Source organism: Ammospiza nelsoni, chromosome 4 (assembly GCF_027579445.1).
Source record: "Ammospiza nelsoni isolate bAmmNel1 chromosome 4, bAmmNel1.pri, whole genome shotgun sequence".
Classification (NCBI taxonomy): Eukaryota; Metazoa; Chordata; class Aves; order Passeriformes; family Passerellidae; genus Ammospiza; species Ammospiza nelsoni.
Window position 1 is genome coordinate 5,151,523 of NC_080636.1, and position 13,436 is coordinate 5,164,958.

A 13,436-nucleotide genomic window follows, 5' to 3' on the forward strand; every position below is an offset into this window, starting at 1 on the left:
ACCAGCATGGCTTCTCCACGGGATTCCCAGAGGAACAGCAGCTGCCTCTTCTTCCACTGGATCTTCAGAGGAAGAATCCATCCTTCTCTACAGGATCCCTGCTCCAGCAGAACCACCCCTGACACTGCAGGAGGGCTGCAGCCACAATTCCAATGGCACTGCCACCAACACCCTGACCCACAGGGTGTCAGGTTGGGTTCTGATACTGTCAGTGTTGTTCTAGTATACTGCATTGTTTATTTTATCCTTTCTTTTCTTTTCCCTGTTAAAGAACTGTTATTTCCTGCTCCCATATTTTTGCCTGAGAGCCCCTTAATTTAAAATTTATAGCAATTCAGAGGGGTGGGGAGGGTTTACATTATCCATTTCAGGGGAGGCTCCTGCCTTCCTTAGCGGATTCCTGTCTTTCCAAACAAAGACATCTGCCCACCTCCAGCAGAGCCCCTCCATCACCTCTGGGAGCCAACAGAGACCCCCAGTTCTCACCCAGCACCCCTTTGTGCCAGGGCTCCTGCACAGCCAGCTGCTCCCAGGCCATGGTGCTCCCCTGTCCCCATGGGACACAGCCACCAGGACCTGGTCTCAGCCCTTTGTGGGGTTTGTCCTTCTCTGCTCTGCCCTTTTTGCGTGGCCATGGTCAAACTGTGTCACCCAGACCCAACCAGCTGAGGTGCCCTCCAGGGTTGATTTACTCACCTAAAAACCTTCCCCACCCAGCCATGATGGCCTTGCTCTCTCTTGGGCTGAGGCTTTGAACACCCACCCAATGCCTTCTTTTTAAAATTTACTCCTCCAAAATTCAAACTCTTTGTTCCCATCTCCTTCTGTTTTCTTTTCCCTTTTCCTGGCAGCCCCCCGGCTGGGTGATTTCCATTCCCTTGGAGCTGTTCCATTTCAAGATCCCCAAGCTCTCTGAGGTCCTTGGGGTGGTTGAGTGTTCTTTGCACTGATCAGAGAAGGAGGAAAACATGAGCTCAGTGAGCTCTGAAGGAGCATCCATGGGTTAGGACATTCCCCAGGGAACAGGAGTGGAAAGCCTTGATGTGGGGGTGGAGATGGGAATGGCAGCAGACACAGAAGCTCCCTGCTCTGGGATTTCTTCCTGGAAACCTCTGGGGAGCTCCTTGCACTGAGATTTCTTCCTGGAGACCTCTGGGGAGCTCCTTTTCCATACAAAACATCCCAATGTGAGCAAGAGCCTCCCTCCTCTCTTCACCCAGACTATTTATTTAGAGGGAAGAACATTTTCAAATTGAGGAGCAGAAAAACCCCTAAATAAGGATATTCTGGCTGTTGAACACACTTTGAGGCCATGAATGAAGTGGCGTCTCCATCCCAGGGTGTCTCAGTGCCTTGGCTGGGCAATGCCAAGGTCTGGTGATGGAGACAGTTCTGAATTTGTGCTGGAAGCCTCCAGAGCTTCCCAGCCAGCACCACAACAACCTAAACCCAGCTCAGACCTCAGCTGTGAACTGGCTGTGCCTGTAAGTGCTTGACACCATCAGGCTGGGGCACCGAAATCAGTATTCTTGCAGTACCTCCTTGCCAGGCTCTGCTTGAAGCTCTTCCCCCCTCTCTATTGCTGAAACAGAGATTTCCAGCCCTGTTTTCAGAGGAAATCCCCTTTTTTCTGTGACAGTCAATGGGTGTGGAGCCTCCAAGGGCTTCCCTGTGTTTGTGGAGAGATTCTGCCTGGCCTGATTTGTTGTGAGAGATCTCAGGGACCACAGCCAAAGGTGCAGGATGGGGCTGGTAGGGGAGCATGACTGTGCCATACCAGGAAATCCAACCTTTCTGCTGGGAATGCTGATAGAATCCCAGCCTGAGCAGGCTCTGTGGCTGAGCTCCCAGAAGAAATGAGCAGCATGGCACCCAGAGTTTGTTTATCAGTTAACCAGAATAAACTGGTTGTGTGATCAAACAAACCTTCTCTGCACCTGGGGGTTCACCAGCACAGGGACACCCCACTGCTCTGCAAGTTAAAATGCTGGGAGAGGCTTTTCCTCCTCATGAAGTGGAATCATTTGAGCCTGTATGAGACCTCCTCACACCCACACAGACCTGGGGAAGGGGAGCACCTTCTCCAAGCTGCCACAGGGGGTCCTGAGGCTGGCTTGACCCCAAAAAGCTGGGTTGATGCCAGCTGCTGCGCTGGGGGACATTTTCCATCTCCAATCCATGACATCTGCCTGCTCAGCTTGAGCCAGCACGAGCAAGCCAAAAGCCTCTGGTTTATGTCATCCAGAGGGATGGTTTCCTATTCTGGAATAAACATCCCTGCTGCTAGAAGCTGTGTCCTCCTGTACCAGCACAGAGCAGACAAAGCCTCACAGTGCTGGCTCTTGCCATAAATCAGGAGAGGCTCCAGCATCTCCCCCGTGCGTGCTGAAAGCCCAGAGTGGGTGCTGGGTGTCCTGGCCACGGGATTTGGGTCAAGTCTGAGGTGTCTGCAGGGAGGATGTGAATTCTCAGGTTTCCCAGATAATGTCCAGGCCAGGGAATTGTGGAATCAAAGAGTCAAGGAATGGTTTGGATTAAAAGAGACCTCCAAGATCATCCAGTTCCAACCCTCTGCCATGGGCAGGGACACCTTCCACTATCCCAGATTGCTCCAAACCCTCAGCCTGGCCTTGAACACTTCCAGGGTTCCAGGGGCAGCCACAGCTTCTCTGGTCCTTTACCAAGGCCTCCCCACCCTCACAGGGAAGAATTCCTTCCTAATATTTCATCTCAATCTCTCATCTTTTAGTTTAAAGCCGTTCCTTATGCATCAGGTTGGATATTAGGAAGAAGTTTTTCACAGAAAGAGTGATAAAGTTCTGGAATTTTCTGCCCATGGAGGTGGTGCAGTCCCCATCCCTGGGTGTGTTTAACAAAGCCTGGATGTGGCACTGGATGCCAGGGTGGGTTTAGTTGAGGTGTTTAGGGCATGGGTTTCACTGGATGATCTTGAAGGTCTCTTCCAACCTGGTCATTCATTCTGTGTGTCATTCATTCATCCATCATTGGAAGATTATCCAGAGTGAAGGAAACAAATCTCCCATTCACAGTCCCAAAGCATCAGGCCAGGCCTAGCAAAATTAAATTGGAGCAAAGCAGCTTGCAGCCAGGAGGGCCAGATTAACACTGAAACCACCAGGTGCTCAAGGATCCTGCTGGGAATTGCCCTTCTGTCCATATCAGGAATTAGGGATTTGTCACAGCCCCCTTGGCTCAGCCTGGGAGGTGTTTTCCAGGAGGAACATCAGGCTCAGGACGAAGTTGTGTGTGTTCATGTTGTCCCATCCATCTCCATCTATCTCCATGTCCATGTCCATGTCCCTGTCCATGTCCCATCTCCATCTCCATCTATCACCATCACCATCTTCATCTCCCATCTCCATGTCCATCATCTCCAGTCTCCATCTCCATCAACTCCAATCTCCATCTCCAAAACCTCCAATCTCCATCTCCATCATTTCCAATCTCCATTTCCATCTGTTTCCATCTCCATCATCTCCATCTCCAATTTCCATCTCCATCTATCACCATCACCATCTCCATCTCCAATCTCTTGTCTCCATCATCTCCAATTTCCATCTCCATCTCCATCCATCTCCATCTCCAATTTCCATCTCCATCTCCAATTTCCATCTCCATCTCCATTTCCAATCTCCATTTCCATCTCCATCTCATCTCCATCATGGCCAGCCCCTGCTCGGGGGAGGAACTGGTGGCTGAGTGGCCTCAGCAGAAGCAGAGGGATGAGAATCCTCGAGTTCTGGGGAAGATCTCCGAGAGGGGCAGTGGAACACAGAGCAGGAAGCCTGGAGCACCCTTATGGTGGCTCCCAGGCCTCTCTGGGTAGGACACAAGGTTGTCAGTCCCTTTCCAGGCCACAAGGACCCAGCTGTCACAGCCCATGGAGCACAGGGAGGGATTGGGCTGAAATGCCACCTGAATCCATCATCACCTGATGGCCCTGGACTCCTGGGAGTTTGGAATTTGCTGTTAATGAATGACCTGAGTGCCACAAACACATCCCCCAGCTCCTGCCTCCCTGGCTCTTTGTCCTCAGAGGAATGTGGGCATTCCCAGCCCTGAGGACACATTCCTTGGCAGGCACTGGCACTGACCCATGACTGGAAACCAGTTTCCCCAGTGGGCGAGCCAGGATTTTGCCTCCAGTTCTGCTCCAGCCACTATCTCCCTGGCTTCCTTTCCTTTGGGCTGTGTGGCCAATTCCCCCATTTCCCAACTCTTTGAACTTCCCAGACACTGAAGGATTCAGCCTTGCTCATCTCCAGACTCCTCCTCCTCAATCCATGCCCTGCCTCAGATGCCATGCAGACAAAAAAAGAAATAAAAGTCTTCAGAACCCAGATTTGCAACTTTGGTGGCATCAGCATGTCACAGAAATCAGAATGACCCCTCTGCATTACATATTAATCCTTAAAAACAGCAAGGAAGGATCCAGTTTGGTCAGGAAGAGGGATGGAAGAGGGTGGGAGCTCAGAGCCAAAACATTTGCTGCCTCTACAGGGTGATGCCTCCAAGCTGCTGACCAACCCTTTTTCCTGAATATTTGTGGCCAAGGCAGGGTTTTACTGGTCATGCCAGGGGATTGTGTCCCCTCTGAGCAGCAATGGGGATGGGGGACACCTCTGTCCTGGAGATCCCCATGGCTTGGACCTCAGTGGGTAGTGGGGACAGAGAGACTTGGAAGTGACAAAATGGAAAAGCTCAGAAAGGATCCACAGGCAGAATGGAAAATCTTGGTAGGGATCCACAGGCAAAATGGAAAATCTTGGTAAGGATCCACAGGCAAAAAGGGAAACCTCAGAAAATATCCAGAGGCAGAATTCCCTCTTGTGTTGGAAGCATTTTTGGCTGCGATCATGCTGTGATTCCTGTCAGGAATTTCTTTGTGGATCACCTGGGAGATCCTCCTTCATTCTGGAGCAACCTTTGGAGCACCTCAAGTGTTTGTGCCCTACCAAGCCTTCACCCTGCAGGGACAAACCAGCTTTCCTCTGCAGTTTTCTTGCATCCTCAGCATCCCCAGCCCATTTTTTGGGAGGGTGCTCCTCCTCATCAGGAGAATGGAGCAGTTGGCTCCTGGTCCAAGCCACAGGAGATGCCAGGGATGGGGCAAACCTGGCTCCAAGGTTTCCTTTTCCCAGCCCTGCCAATGCACAGCCACCAACTCCTCCTGCTCCTTCACGGAGGGATGATGGATGGGGAAACCCAGGAATGGAATTTCTCTGGAGGTGATGGAGTCACAGCTGCCCTGTGGCCCTCACCCATCACCTTCTGAAGGAACCACAGAGAATTTAGGGTGAGGAACAAAAAAAAAAAAAGGAGCTGAGGGGATGGGCCAGGGAGGGAAAATTTCCATAGCTGCATAATAAAGGTGATTACATAAGGGCATCCTGCGTCATCTGCGGCTGGCATCTCCGGAGAAGTAATTACATCTGCACCACACATCTAAAGAAAATATTATCACATTGCCTTCCAAATTCTATAATTAGCTCCTGCAAGATGTGTGCCAAGGGCTTGATCACTCCGTGTACGTTGGCTTCAGAGCCAGGCACAGACACACGGAGGGTTTTTTTTTCGTTTGCCAGCTAGGAAAATATTTGGAGTTTAGTGTGGCAGCTGACCTGAGTCCCCCTGGAAAGGGCAGCTCTGAGGGTTTGTAAAGAGTGAAATATTTTCCTAGTCTCCCTCAGTGCCTGCCAGGCCGTGGGGATCCAGCAGGAGGGCAGGAATGGCAAAGCCAGAGCTTGGCTTTCCCTCCTCCTTCAAATACTCTTTGATTTCTGCCCTGATGCTCTGAACCCTTTTTTCCCCTCGCTAAATAAATGACCTGATTTGCAGGGAGGCGTTGCCCTCACAGGTTCCTGGGCTCTCTGCTCTGTCATATAAAACAAACCCCAGCTTTGGACTTCAGAACCAGCTCTGGGCTTTGAACACTTCTCCCTTCCCTCCAGATCCTCAGCAAAAGGAATAAAAGAGGCTTTGAACTGGAAGCAGAGGCTGAAAAGCTCTTGGTTTGATGGAGGGCTTTTCATGTGGAGCTGGAGATGGCCACAGGACGAGCTGGCAGCACCAGGGACACAGCAAGGGCAGGGATGGATGGGAGGAGGAATTTGGTTTCCTTCTGTTTCCCATTTGCTCATAACCAGCCTGGAAAGCACCAGCAGCTCTGCTGCAAACAAAACAGTCAGGAGATTTCTCCACATCTCCTCAGCTGGGAAGTGGGTCTGTGCACGACCAGGAGAGTGGGAGGGAGTGCCAAAATCCCAAGGGCTTGGTGAGAAAACGTTTGTGTTGTGTGTGAGAGAGAGTGTGAGCGTGAGAGATTGTGTGTGCAGCTTGGATAAACCATCCTCAAGTGGGAAAACATCCTCTCTGTGCTGGCCTCGTGGGGTGGGGTGCTGACAGCTCCTCCCTGCTTCTCAGTTTGGTGTTGATTCCACTCAGGAGATGCAGAGAAGTGGAGGATGGGGAGAGAGGAGGAGCCCAAAGCTCAGCAGAGCCTTCATTAAGGCCAGACCTAATGAGAACTGTGAGGAATGAATAACCCAGGGGACACGAGGTGAGACCTGCCCAAAAGCACCTTTTGCTCCTGTTCATGACCAGTCCCAGCAGCTGCTGGATGTGTCAAGGATCAGAAATGGTCTTCCCAGGAGAGGAAAACACAGAGTCAGAAAGCAAGCATGGAAAAAATTCCATGATGTCTCTACTGAGATATCTGCAGCCTCTCTTGTGCTTTTCTCCAACACCCTGTGATTGATATCAAACCTTTCTCTGTGATTGATATCAAACCTTTCTCCACTGCCCCACTCAGCCTGAGGATCATCATCACAACTGAGTCACAGACTGGTTTAGGTTGTAAGGGACCTTAAAACTCATCCAGTCTACCCCTGCCATGGACAGGGACACCTTCCACAATCCCAGATTGCTCCAAGCCCTGTCCAACCTGGCCTTGGACACTTCCAGAGCTGTGACAGCCACAGCTTCTCTGAGTAACCTGTACCAGGGCCTCCCCAGCCTCACAGGAAAGAATTTATTCCCAATATCCCATCAAACTCTGCCCTTTATGGATTTGCACCCATTCCCCCACATCCAAAGTCCATCTGCAGCTCTCTTTTAGCCCCTTTAGGTGCAGAATTTGTGACATTCCCTGCTCACTGCTGCTTTTTAAAATTTTTTTGTTGTGGCTCTCCAAAATGTGGAGCTGTGTTGTGTGGCTGCACCTTTGGGGACAAAAAGCTGCTGGCCTTGCCCTTCTGCCCTCACCCTGCTCATGTTTGGTTTTCACTGCTTCCCTCCCAGTGCTCCTGGAGAACCCTAAAAAAAACCCCAAAAAACAACAAAACAACCTCTTCCTTGGGAATTTTCCCTTTTCAGCAGCAGTGTCCCAGGGAGAATGTGGGAGAAGTGGGACCTTGTGTGTGTCCATTCCCACCCCACAGGATTTTGGGTGGCTTTGGTTTGACTCCCACTCCCTCCTGCAGCTCCCAGTCCTCTCCCAGCTCTTCCTGGGTGCCAAAGCTTTAACCCCACATGGGAACAATTCAAAATATCTCTCAAATACCCCAGTGACACAGCCCTGGGCAGGAGAAGGGTGGTGTGGGAGCAGGGAGAAAGGGAAAGCAGCTTGGTCAGTGATTTGCAGGAGAGAAAACGAGCTCCTGTGTGGTTTGGGTGGTTTCATGGTGAACATGGGGGTGCTGGTGAGGGGCTGGGAACACAAACCCTGTGAGGAAGCCCTGAGGGAGCTGGGGGTGCTCAGCCTGGAGAAAAGGAGGCTCAGGGGTGCCCCCATCACTCTGCACAGCTGCTGAAAGGTGCCTGTGCTCAGCTGGGGCTGGGCTCTGTCTGCAGCAGCACTGACACACCCAGAGCACACAGCCTCGAGCTGCACCAAGGGAAATACAGGGTGGGTATCAGGGAAAAGTTTTTCACAAAAAGGTGATAAAGTTCTGGAATGGCTGTCTGAGGAGGAAGTGGAGTCCCCATCCCTGGGTGTGTTTAGCAAAGCCTGGATGTGGCACTGGGGGCCAGGGTTTGGTTGAGGCGTTGGGGCTGGGTTGGACTCGAGCTTGAAGGTCTCTCCAAACCCAGTGATTCCGTGAATTCTATGATTCTGTAATTCCGTGGTTCTGTGAATTCTATAAGTCCTGTGAATTCTGTGATTCTGTGATTCTGAGAATTTGTGATTCTTTGATTCTGTGATTCTGTGAATTCTGTGATTGATTCTGTGATTCTATAAATTTTGTGATTCTGTGAATTCTCTGATTCTGTGAATCCTGTGAATTCTGTGATTTCTATGATTCTGTGAATTCTGTGAACTCAGTGCTGGGTTAATGCTTGGATGTGATGACCTTTGGAGGTTCTTTCCAAGCTCCACCATTCTGTGATGTGATATTTCCAAAGGAATGCAGCAACTCCTAGTTGGGGTTGTCCATCCTTGCTGAGCCAGCCCAGGACCTGTGCTCCAAACCCAGGCAAAGCTTCCTGGTGCTCTGTGCAAGGATTTTCCAGATCAGGAGGCTGCAGCAGCACCTGCTTTCTGCACTCCTCAGCTTTCCTCTCATCCCTACCTTGAGCTGGGGGAAGCAGAATTCCTCAGGCATGCATGGAAAATGGGCAGCACTTGTGAAACAAGCTCCAGAGGAGCTTGGCACATGTTCCAGGCTTGCACTTCATCTATTTGGGACAGAACTCACCCTGGCACAGCATCCTCATTAATTTCTCCGAGCTGGGAGCAATCCCACACCGTTCATCTCACCTGTGCTGCTGACAGGGGCTGCCCTGGGATCTGCCTATGCACACTCCAGGAGGATTCCCAGCCTTTTTCCTTGGTAGTTTTGGGGTTTTTTAAAAATGAATCAGGGCTGACAAATTGCTCAGACATTGCCAGGGGGCTCTGCAGGAACATCAGTGGCAGCGTTTCATGACACACAGATGTGGAGCTGTAACCTTTTTTCATTTTTTTTTTTTTTTTAGCAAAAATAAACCAATCAGGAAGAAGATGAAGGTAAAAATAAGGGAGAAAAGGAAGAAACCCCTTCCTCAGGCAGTGGTTGGTGGCCTGGAGAGCTCCCTGCCATTTGATGTTCAGTGTTTGAGGGGAAACTTGGTGAGTTCATGGACCAGAAATCCATCAGGATCTGCTGTAAACTGCACAGAAATCCATCAGGATCTGCTGTAAATTGCACAGGAGGCAGATCTGGGAGTGTGTTGAGGGAATATAGAGCAGGCTGTCAGAGTGATCCTTTTCCACCTGTCCCTGCCCATTGCTGATAGAATTGTTAAGGTTGGGAAAGACCTCTGAGATCATCAAGCCCAAAAATTCCTATTGATTCTCATCCCTAAAACATGAAGTGCCCCCATTGTGTCCCAGGAATGCAACAGACTGTGCAGAAAGCTGTGAAAATTCAAATTGTTGTAATGTGGAGGTGCTTGGGTTCATGATTCCATAATAAACAAAACCAAAACCTAACAGAAACATCCAAATCCCCAAAAAACCCAATAAAACAAAAAAATAAAACAAAATAAAACAAAAACCAAACCAAACAAAAAAAAACCCCAAAAAAATCCCAAAATAAAACTCCCCAAAACCCAAAAAAAACCACAAAAACCCCCCACCCTCCTAAAACCCAACAAAACCCCCCAAATCCCCAAAAAAGTAACCAAACAAAAAACTAAAACAAAAACAAAACAAAAAACCAAAACCAAAGCAAAACAAAAAACCCAAAAACATTCCCAAAATAAAACACCAAAAAACTCAAAAAAACTCAAAAAATCCCTCCACCCCCCAAAACCCAACAAAACCCCCCAAATCCCCCAAAAAACAACCAAACAAAAAACTAAAACAAAACCAAATCAAAACAAAAACCAAACAAAAAAAAAAAAAAAAACAAAACAAAAAAACAAGAAAACCACCCCAAAATAAAACACCAAAATACCCAAAAAACCAAAAAAACCCCACCCCCCCCAAAAAACCCCCAAATAACAAAAACCAAAAAACCAAGTCCTCCAAAAATACCGGCCACACAAACCACCAAACACGTTCATATTTTGCTAAACTAAACAAAACCATGGAGATTTCCAGGCTGAGCATGGATCAGCTGTCATGAAAGCAGCAAAATCTGCACGGTAGGACAAGAAATTCCTCTCCAGCAGGAAGGTGGGATGGTGGGGAGGGGGAGATGGGGGCTGATTTTTTGGGCAGGCCGTGGGAGGGAAGAGGCTGCTCATCCCATGAGGAGATGCTGAAGGCCCCAATTCCCTGGGAAGGCCAGGAGCAACAGCCTGGTGGATCCCAGGCCACCTAAATGTGATTTCCCTGGACACAAGGAGAGGAAATGCTGTCCCAGGGCTCAGCTGGAAGATGGAGAAGTCCCCTCATGTCACTTTTGCAGGTGGAGGGGACATGGCCATCATGTTGTGCCCTTGGAGCCAGGAGGAAAGAAAACTCTGGAAAAGCTCTCCATGACTTGGTGAGGAGCTTTAAAACTTGATCCATGTGCATTTAGAGAAGGAGGATCACCCTGGTGCTCAGAGAAGGAACAGGCAGAGCTTGGGAAAAATATCTGGAGGGGCTGGAGAGAATCCAGGGAAAGGAACAGAGCTGGGGAAGGGTCTGGGGCTCCAGGAGCAGCTGAGGGAGCTGGGAAGGGGCTCAGCCTGGAGCAAAGGGGGATCAGGGGGGACCTTGTGGCTCTGAGGGGACAGCCAGGGAACAGGGACAGAATGAGAGGGAACAGCCTCAGGCTGAGCCAGGGGAAGTTTAAATTGGATATTTGAAAAATATTCCACACCAAAAGAGTGGTCAAGCATTGGCACAGCTGCCCAGGCAGTGGTGGAGTCCCCATCCCTGGAGGGATTTAATGTGGATGTTGTCACAGACATATTTTCTCAGAAATCCTTTTCCTAGGATTTTTCTCCTGAGAAGCTGAGAGGCTCAGGAACAAAATGTAAGCATTGATTATCTGCTGCTGTGGAATGCAACAGGTGCATCTGTGATTGGTCTGATTGTTTTTTAATTAATGGCCAATCACAGTCAGCTGTCTCAGACTCTCTGGTCAGTCACAAGATTTTATTATCATTCCATTCCATTCCATTCCATTCCTTTCTATTCTTTCTGATAAAATCCTTTCTTCTATTCTTTTAGTATAGTTTTAATATATCATTTTCTTTTAATATAATAGATCTCATAAAATAATAAATCAGCCTTCTGAAACATGGAGTCAAGATTCTCATCTCTCCCCTCATCCTGGGACCCCTGTGAACACCTCCACAGGATGTGACACTTGGGGACATGGTCAGTGGTGGCCTTGGCAGTGCTGGGGGAATGGTTGGACTGGATTATCCTGTTTTCCAAGCTCAACAATTCTGGGATTCTCTCTGGGCAGGGCTTCTTGCTTTGTCTCTGTGGCTCTTGGCAGCCTTGTGCTGGTCCCTGTGATCCTGCCTCCCTCATCTCCTCATCCCAGGGAGCTCCACCCCGTGAGGCTGGCACCTGTTTGCTTTGGAAAATGTCTTTTATTCCTTCTTCAACCAAGGCACTGCTGAGATGCTTCTGGGAGAAAGGTTAAACCCCCCCAAAAATGTCAGTGGTCCTAAAAATAGCCAGGCTTTTCCTGCTCCCACTGACTCACCCTCACGGACCACAAACCCCTGAGTCACAGCAGGGCTCTGGGGGAATCATCCTTTCCTGCTCTGCTCCAAACAGAGCTTGGCTGTGTCCAGAGTGACCCAGGGACAGCCCTGCCCTGCTGCAGGGACCAAGAGCTGTCCCCTCTCCAGCGCCCAGATCCTCGTGATCCTCACCCAACATTCACGATCCTCACCCAACATTCATGATCCTAACCCAACATTCACGATCCTCACCCAACATTCACGATCCTCACCCACCATTCATGATCCTCACCCAGCATTCACGATCCTCACCCAACATTCACGATCCTCACCCAGCATTCACGATCCTCACCCAGCATTCACGATCCTCACCCAGCATTCACGATCCTCACCCAACATTCACGATCCTCACCCAGCATTCACGATCCTCACCCAACATTCCCCAAACTCTGCACCTCTCCCACCAAGCAGAAGGTGCAGAAAGACCTGCTCACACCTGCCCTGCTCAGTCCCACCAGAGCAGAGACCCCCCTCCCACAGCTGGGCTCAGAGGAAAGGTTCTCACTGATATTTCCTCTCCCATCCCTTCCCATGTGCCAGAGCTTTAATCTCACATAGGAAGAATTCAAAATATCTCTCAAAAAGCCTCATTCAGTGCTCCCAGCGAAAGAACAGAGAAGAAGGGGAAAAACCCCTAATTAGTCTGGAGGTGTTGGGACCTGGGGTCTGTCCAGCTGCCTCTGGACAGCAACACAACCTCCAGAAGCCACCAGATGATCCCAGGAACCCTCACAGCCACCAGGGAAGTGGTGAGTACAGAAAATGGGGGAGAGAAGGGGGTCCATGGTCGTTTGGTGCCAGCCAACCCCCTTTTCCCTGCATGAGACATCCCACCAAGAGCTGTCCTCTCTCCAGCATCCAGATCCTCATGGTCCTCACCCAACATTCATGATCCTAACCCAGCATTCATGATCCTAACCCAACATTCCCCAAACTCTGCACCTCTCCCACCAAGGGGAAGGTGCAGAAGGACCTGCTCACACCTGCCCTACTCAATCCCACCAGACAGAGACCCCCATCCCACAGCTGGGCTCAGAGGAAAGGTTCTCGCTGATATTTCCTCTCCCATCCCTTCCCATGTGTCAGAGCTTTAATTTCACATAGGAACAATTCAAAATATCTCTCAAAAAGCCTCACTCAGTGCTCCCAGCTATAAAACAGAAATTAAAGGAAAAAACCCAAATGATTCTGGAGGTGTTGGGACTGGGGGTGTGTCCAGCTGCCTCTGGGGTCACAGCCAGGAGCAACAGAACCTCTGAAAGCCACCAGGAGCCCTCACAGCCATCAGGGAAGTGGTGAGCACAGGAAATGGGGGAGAGGAGGGGTCCATGGTCCTTTGGTGCCAGCCAACCTCCTTCTCCCTGCAGGACACATCCCACCAAGAGCTGTCCCTTCTCCAGCACCCAGATCCTCATGATCCTCACCCAACATTCCCAAAACTCTACACTTTGGTCACCTCCCACCAAGAGGAAGGTGCAGAAGGATCTCCTCACACCTGCCCTGCTCAGTCCCACCAGAGCAGACTCCCATCCCACAGCTGGGCTCAACTGAAAGGTTCTCACTGATATTTTGGGAGCCATTTCCTTCTCCTGCCCTCCTCCAGAATAGCTTTTTGTCTTTGGGTTTATTTTCTTTGTTGCCTCATAAAGGTTTGACCCTGGCGTGTTTTGAATGGGCCCGGAGGCAGCATTGAATTCCTCCTGGGATGTGGCTGCCTCGGGCAGGGGAGGGAGGAGGGAATT

The 13,436-nt window shown here is 50.0% G+C and overlaps 1 protein-coding gene across 1 annotated transcript in view; it reads right to left on the bottom strand.

The window, feature by feature from the left end:
* Positions 1-13,436, bottom strand: part of LZTS3 (leucine zipper tumor suppressor family member 3) — a 55,926-nt gene that overhangs the window by 28,226 nt on the left and 14,264 nt on the right. The window lies entirely within an intron of this gene.